Here is a 7,712-nt window from a genome sequence, read left to right as displayed (position 1 = left end):
GTTGTAATAATTTCTTCCTTTTCAGTTTTGAGTAAACAAGATATGTGACTATCTTAGATTGAGTTCCCCGATAAACGTCTGAGACAGGGATCAATGCACAGGAAATTGGGGCATGTCCTGGTAACGACATCAATGAGGTGGGGAAGCAGAAGCTGGCAGAGGGAGAGGTGGAACCATGAACCATGCGTGACAAAGGCCTCAGCTGGTCCCTGGGCAGGTCTGGGGCTGGGATGAGCTGTAGAATGGTCCCCACTGGGGAAGGCGGGCCAGGCCTGTGTGCTCCCACATGGATCAGGCAAGGGCTATCACTTTAGGCAAGGCAGCTCTTTCATCCAGTGCAATTCCTGGGGAGGGACTGGCCATGAACCAACAGCAGCCAACACTCCCAGACCTGGGGGGCTCTGGGCAGCTCACCACAGCATCCACTCCAATCACTGTGTATTCATAAGAAGCAACAAACCGCAGTGAACTCCAACCCGTACAAGTTTTACATGGAAGGCCTTATTGAAGGTCAATGTTCAAGTTTTATTAGGTGTTTTGGAAGTAAACATTGCTCCCATTTTTACCTTCCCAGATTTTTGCCTTCCCAGGTCCTAAAGGTTTGGGAGCTCTAGGTTGAAAATATGGCTCCTTCTTTCTAGCATTCTCTGAGGGTGTGGGGTTTGTATGTCCTGGAAACCTCCAGAAGATGCCACTACCAGGGAGCAATAGTGAATTTCTCCGCAATAGTGAATTCCTCTGTTCACATGGTGCCTGGAAGAGGATGTACCTTCCTCGGGCCCACCCAGCCCCAGCCCCAGCTACAGCCCCAGCCTGAGTGCACAGCTTGGTAGCAGAGCCTGACTAGAGTTCAGCCCGTGCTTATCACCTGGCTGGACACCCTTGAGTGGGTCACAGCCTGTGCGCCTGTCCCTGCAGACCCTGCCCTCCCATTTATCTTTCTCCTCCTCAGCCTCCCTTCCCTCCTTTCAAAGGCTTTACCTCTTCTTTCATCCTCCCGATTCCATGTGCTTGCAGCTCCCTGGGGACCAGGAAGGGTGTCAGAGCCTTGAAAATGTTCACTCTGCCACTGCTGGGAATCTTGCCTAAGGAAATAATCTGAAATACAGGAGATCCTTTATGAGAGAAGATACTCATCCTAATGTAATTTGTAAAAGTGACAGATTCAAGCCATTCTAAATGGCAAACCACAGGGGAATGTGAATTACAGTGCATCAACAAAATGGACTATCATGCCACCATTAAAAATTATGTGTGTAAGAAACAATGTGAAAACATGTTTATGGTTAGCAACACAGGCTACAAAATTATGCTATACAACCTGACTGCAACAATATGAAGAAAGTAAACAGTTAAAGGGTGGCAGGAAAATCTGAACTATTCATGGGCTTGGCTGGAAGAACCACAGCAGGGATCTCTTAACGCTTTTTGTGCCACAGACACCTTTGGCAGCTTGATGAGCCTATGGGCTTACCAGCACGTTTTTAAATGCCTGAAATATAAACTGTAGAATTTCAAAGAAAACCAATAATATTGAAATACAGATATCAAATATTAAAACAATTTTTCAGTATATGTGCTTCTTTTTAATACCTTAAGTAACAAGATCTAGCAGAAGATCGAATAATAACTATACCTAGAAAGTAGTGATGAATTCAAGTAATATTTTAAATTACATGCAATAGCTAAAACGTGGTATAAAAATGTCTAAGTTTCTGTCAGTGACAAAACTGTCTATATAGCTAAAACTACTATTATTTGATGCCATAATTCATAATAAATGACCATGCTGTATTTTGGTTAGATCATGAAATAAAAAACGTCGTTTTTCTGATCCAAGTTCATGTACTCTCTGAACCTCTTCCTAGTCTTCTAGGGGGTTTAAGCACCCCAATTTTAAAATCCCTGTATCAGAGTTCTTTACTTCTTTCTCTGTATCCTCTCTAATTCCAAAATTTTATGCAATAGACATGCATTGCTTCTATCATGTAAAATAATCAAGGAATTTTAAAATTAAATAAGCAAATGAACAAAGAAAATATAATTCAGGCTTATTAGATCACTTGATGATAAGGCACTAAGTGCTCTCAGATGCCATATCATTTAATCCGCAGGGTAAATTCCATAAGAGGCATGCTATTAATGTAGCCATTTGGCAAATGAAGACATTGATGCCAACGGAGGTTAAGAGACTTGTCCAAGCTCACACAGTCAGCAAATGATGGAGCCAGAATTTGAACCGAGGTGTATCATTCAAACCCAGACTCTTACCTGTTAGATCCACTGAACCTGGAAATCTATGGCTTATGATGAGTAAGCTGAATGTTTTGTTTGTAGAACTGATTTATTTTAGCCACTGTGAAGCAATCTCTTCACATGAATGTTTCTCCTGCTGAAGTATATCTGCCCTTGATTAAATCTTGTCTAGGCAATTCATGGACAGTCAATGGTACTGTGGGCTCTGAATGAAAAATCTGGAACTTCTGGTTGCCACAAGTCTGCTGATGGCTTAGGCAGGGACATTCTGTCTCCCAGGGGCGCTATCAGTGCTCCTGTGGTCATGTAGACACACTTCCACTCGAGCTTCGGGTGGGATGCTTCCCTATAAGCAGTGAATGCGAAAAGCCTTGGCTAAAATGGGACCCACACCGAACACAGAACAGAACTGGGGCTGCACTTCCAGTTGAGAAGCATGGGGTGGGATCAAGAGGTGACTGAAGGGATGACAGATTCTCAAGCTGCATTCCTGCAGTCAGGATGTGCCCAAACGGAAGGCTTGGACAGTCAGTGGCCACGTGGGGGCAGCATCGAGCCAGATAACAGAGGGCGCTTGGTCTGGTGGATATCATGTGAGCCCATGTGGAGCCTCCTCTTTGGAAGACTGGGTGCTCCTGTGGGACCAACGTTGGGGAAGGACAATCTCTTTAATAACTCTGAGAGGTACTGCTCTTTTTACGAAGGGGCAGTATAATGTGGTGCTTATAAACGTGGGCTCTGATAGCCTATGTGTATTTAAAACCTGCTCTGTTATTTATTAGGTGGCTTACTTAAGTTTTCTGTGCCTCAGTTTCTCCATGGGGTTGATATGAGGACTAAATGAATACACACTAGGCACTTTTTCAGTTATCTATTGCTGCAAAACAAACCAACCCGAAACAACTATGTATTTGCTCACGATTCTGCAATTAGGGCAGGGCTCAGTGGGACAGCAACTCGCTTCCTCATGTGATGTTGTCTGGGTAGTTCCAGTAGGGCTGGATGAGCCGAGAGGGCTTCCTCAAATGCATGGCACCTCAGCTAAAGGCTGGCAGGGCCTCTCTCTCCAGCAGGGCAGTCAGAATGGTTTTACATGGCGTTGTGCCAAACCCCTACTCACCTCAATAGGGAAGTGACTGAGTTCAAGAGGTTGAAAAAGAGACCCAGAGCCAACAAATAAGACACGGGGTTTGACTAGGGGCTTATATACCGGGGAGAGAATCTAGTGGCAGCGGGCTGGCTGCCTTCCTATAGCCCTTCCTATAGCCACCTTCCTATAGCCCAATGGCATCAGGCTAGGCAGAAAAGCCACAGCTGCTTGTGAACAGCATGCAATTTATAGAGCATTTTCACTTAACACCCTCCCAGAATGACCTGTACCTGGCAACCTTCACTTAACCCAAAACCTGGGGCCTCAATCCCCTGTACAGCCTGTGTTCCATAGGACAGGTCAAGGGCTCTGATGTTTTTTCATAGACAAGGAATAAATGCCTGTGTTGGCCATCCCTGGATTCCCTGTCTTGGAACACACATTCAAGTCCCACACAGGTGCCATACAGGGTCATTCTCAGGGTATGTTTATGTGATTGCTGTCAAGTGCGTTTGCCCTATACATGGCGGCCCAGGACTCCAAGAGAACCAAAGGCAGTTACCAGCCTCTTACCGCCTCACCTACAAACTGGCACAGCAGTCACTTCTACCACATTCCATAAGTCAAAGCAAGTTACAAAGCCAGCCCAGATTCAAGGAAAAGAGACACAGGCCTCTTCTCTTGATGAGATGCGTGACTTGCACATGCGAGAATGGGAGGAATTATTAGTGGCCATCTTGCAAACCGCCTACCACAGGTACCTATAGTAGTGCCTGGCACACAGAAAGTCCTCCATACATGGAAGCCGCCTTCACCGCTGAGGAGACTGAGGTGCCTCAGCTACAGAGATTGTTCCTAAGAGCACATGGTAGGTAAGGACAGAGCTGGAATTGAAGCCCAGGTCTTTCTGAATTAAAGGCCCATTCTCATATGGCACCATCGTGATAAGCTCTGTGCCCTCGGCCAAGGCATTTCACCCCCTGAGCCTTGTTTTCCTCGTGTGATGTCAGGTGGATATAGTAAAGACAACGACCAAATAGAATTATGGCACAGACTAAATAAGGAAATGCCCAAGAAAGCATCTTCTCACCTGTAAAGCATTATGGGAGCATGAATTATTTTGAGATTTTAATTTGAACTTCATTTATTCAGAATATGTCTCCTGCTGGTATAATCTGGATTCATGCTTCCCTTTCTTGGCATTAGGGTGGCTGAGGGTGGATGGCAGGAGGGGTCACATGCTTATCCCCACAGGCAATAGCCATTTTCAAGCCTTCAAGAAGCATCCATTGATGTGAATATTAATGACAAGCCATTCTCATCTGTGCAGTAAGGAAACTCCCAGGAACCTTGTTACAGGAAAGGAGCCTGGGGATGGGTACGGCTTCCTTCGGAAGCTTCTGGCACTCTCCCTTTCCCAGGACTGGTGTGGTTTTCATGGTCTCCCCCCGGTGAGTGTCTCCAGAGCCCCCTTCTCAGTAAGCTGCCTGAGCCCTTCTCCCCCTGGGGGCAGATAGATGAACAGCCCAGAGTGCTGCCTGGTGTACCTGGAATCCCGACTTCTCTAGCTGAGTCTGTCTTAGCCATTCCTCTCACGTGCCTGCTTCGCTCTAGCTGCAGGAACCAGAAGCTGTGCTTTTATTAATTTGATCCTCATCAGAATTGCATTTGGTGGTTTTCCAAGTTATGACTTTCTAATTAGCTTTATGTTGAAGCTGTTTTTCATTGCTTTGCTCAGAATCAGTGGTAAAAGAGACTCCATTTTCTTGATGTTGTGGCCTCCTTTGGTGATTTCTCCACTTAAAAAAAAGAAAAAAGGCCAGGCGCGGTGGCTCACGCCTGTAATCTCAGCACTTTCGGAGGCTGAGGTGGGCAGATCATGAGGTCAGGAGATCGAGACCACCCTGGCTAACACGGTGAAACCCCGTCTCTACTAAAAATACAAAAAATTAGCTGGGCGTGGTAGCAGGCACCTGTAGTCCCAGCTACTCAGGAGGCTGAGGCAGGAGAACAGCGTGAACCTGGCAGGTGGAGCTTGCAGTGAGCCAAGATCCCACCACTGCGCTCCAGCCTGGGCGACAGAGCGAGACTCCGTCTCAAAAAAGAAAAAAAAAAAGAGTAAGGATGTGCTTCCTGAGAAATATGATAACTAATCACAAGCTTTAGGAAAACCCTGAGATTCCCACGTTATCAGCTATTGAGACATCTGCTTCCTGCCTGAGAGAAAACAAGTTCTCGTTGGGGTGCGGGGCACTAGGGGTGGCTTTGCAATCAAACTTCCTGGATTCAAGTCTTGGCTCTGCTACTTGCCAGCTGTGTGACCTTCGGCACTTTAATTGGGGTCTCTGAGCCTCAGTGTCTTCACCTTTATAAGGAGCAATGTGCCGCAGAGGTCTGCTGTGAAGCGCCATGGAGGTCATACCTGCAAAAGCCTTGACATGGAGTATGCCTTCAACAACATTGCAGCTATTATCACATTTGATAAACAACATGCTGTGAATATAAGTTTATAGAAAACTCTAAAGCACTGTACAAATATTAGCTTTATTACTATACAAATATTGGTTTATGACTATTAAGAACAATTAGCTGTATGGCCTTAGGTAAGCTACTCCAGCTTTCTGAGTGTCTGGTCTAGATAATGGGTTGCACATTCAGGTAACTTCAGGAACTACGGCTATACTGGGAATGAATAAAGTATATCAGATAGAAGAAATGCTCATGTCAGTACACATTAAGTGGGCAAGAGGAAAGTGCATCAACAGATAAATAAGATAAATAAGTTTCAGAAACTCTGGGTTAAACAAAATTGAACAGGCTTATTTCTGCAGGACTCTTCCAAGAGTTTTAAGTGCCTAGGTGCATAGTGAATTTCAAAGGGCAGGAAAGGATATATGTGCAGTGTTTTCCAAACTTTCCTGACCTCAGACTCTCTTTCCCTTAAGACCAGTGTTCTTCTGAATACAACTGACAAATTCTTGGTGGAGGACCTCAATCATCCCTTCAGATTCTGAATTTCAGCTTGGGTCTCTAAGGTCAGAAAGAGGCATTTTTGGTAGAAGATAAAAGACAGAATGTGTGTGGGGTCCTCTTCCTTTGATTGTTCACTTTCACCAAAATGATGACTAATTCTGTTCACATGATGGTCAGCTGTGGTCAGTGTGGTCAGCTGTGAGTGAAGCCGGATGTCTGGGTGTAGCGTCTTCTAACCAGCCACGGAAAGTCGGGCGGGAAACCAGGGAAGAGGGGCAGTGCTGGGCCCACCTATTATTTTGGGAAAATCAGGAAATTGGCCCTTGTGTTTGCTAGCCTCAACCTTCACATACATATATGAAGTTCAGAAATCCAAGGCTTATAGCAAAGGCCATTTGAAATTGACCTTGCTTTCATCAGCTATTTAATATAATCAGTAAATTTCTCCTGCAAATCAGTGAACACTGTGTAAGCACCTACTATTACTAGATATCAGTAAGTTAATTATCTTCATCACTCTGTTTAATTTAGATATGTGTTTGGGGAGTCCCTGAGATCTAAGTTAAATTGTCATGAATCCCAAATTCCATAGCCCGTGGCTATCTGAAGCCCTTCCTAAGATTCTGCTTCTTATACCACTTGGCATTGAATTCCTTGAATGGGACCTTTGCCCTGCACTCTGTTTTAACCCCCTTGAGGCTCAGAGAGGTTAAGTGACTTGGCCAAAGCTCCACAGCCTGCAAGTCTAGCTCAGTTAGGCTTGCCGCTGGGCCCTGGCTAAGATATCCTGCCCCACTTGCCGCAGACTACCATCCCTGGGGATGACAAAGGGGGTTCCTAGAGATGGGGGCTGAGGTCTCCAACATTTTTCCACTTCAGGCTTTTCTTCTCTCCTGCCATTGATGGGCGTGGGTGCCACCCCATCCAGAGATGCAGGCACTAAGTCTCTGGGGGTGAGGGCTTCGTGCCTCCACACTGCATTCATTTAATCTTCCAACCATTTCCTTGGCAGTGGTAATATACCCATTTTACAGATACCCTTATAGGGGTTAGCTAGTGAAAATAACAAAAACCACTACAACCATCCACAGTTACAGAACTCTGACTATGCCAAGTGTTATCTATATTGTCTCATTTAGCCTCACAACATCCATATATAGAAAGATGGCACCTGCCTGTGAGGTGGATCATGACAGAATCAAGTTATTATGCCTGACCACCAACCTTTTGGGGCAAATCTGCTCTTAGAAGGTGGAAAGTCTTGTGAACAAGCAGAGTAGACCCTGAGGCCTCAGGCTTTTGGGGCATCTCTGGGGGCTCCCGGCATCCTTTAGGGCAGGATAAGATCTTTACAATAACTACTGTCTTTGAGACATGGGTTGGGTCTTCACTT

Source organism: Rhinopithecus roxellana, chromosome 15 (assembly GCF_007565055.1).
Source record: "Rhinopithecus roxellana isolate Shanxi Qingling chromosome 15, ASM756505v1, whole genome shotgun sequence".
Classification (NCBI taxonomy): Eukaryota; Metazoa; Chordata; class Mammalia; order Primates; family Cercopithecidae; genus Rhinopithecus; species Rhinopithecus roxellana.
The sequence above is the reverse complement of the archived record's forward strand: the minus strand, read 5'-3'. Positions refer to the sequence as shown.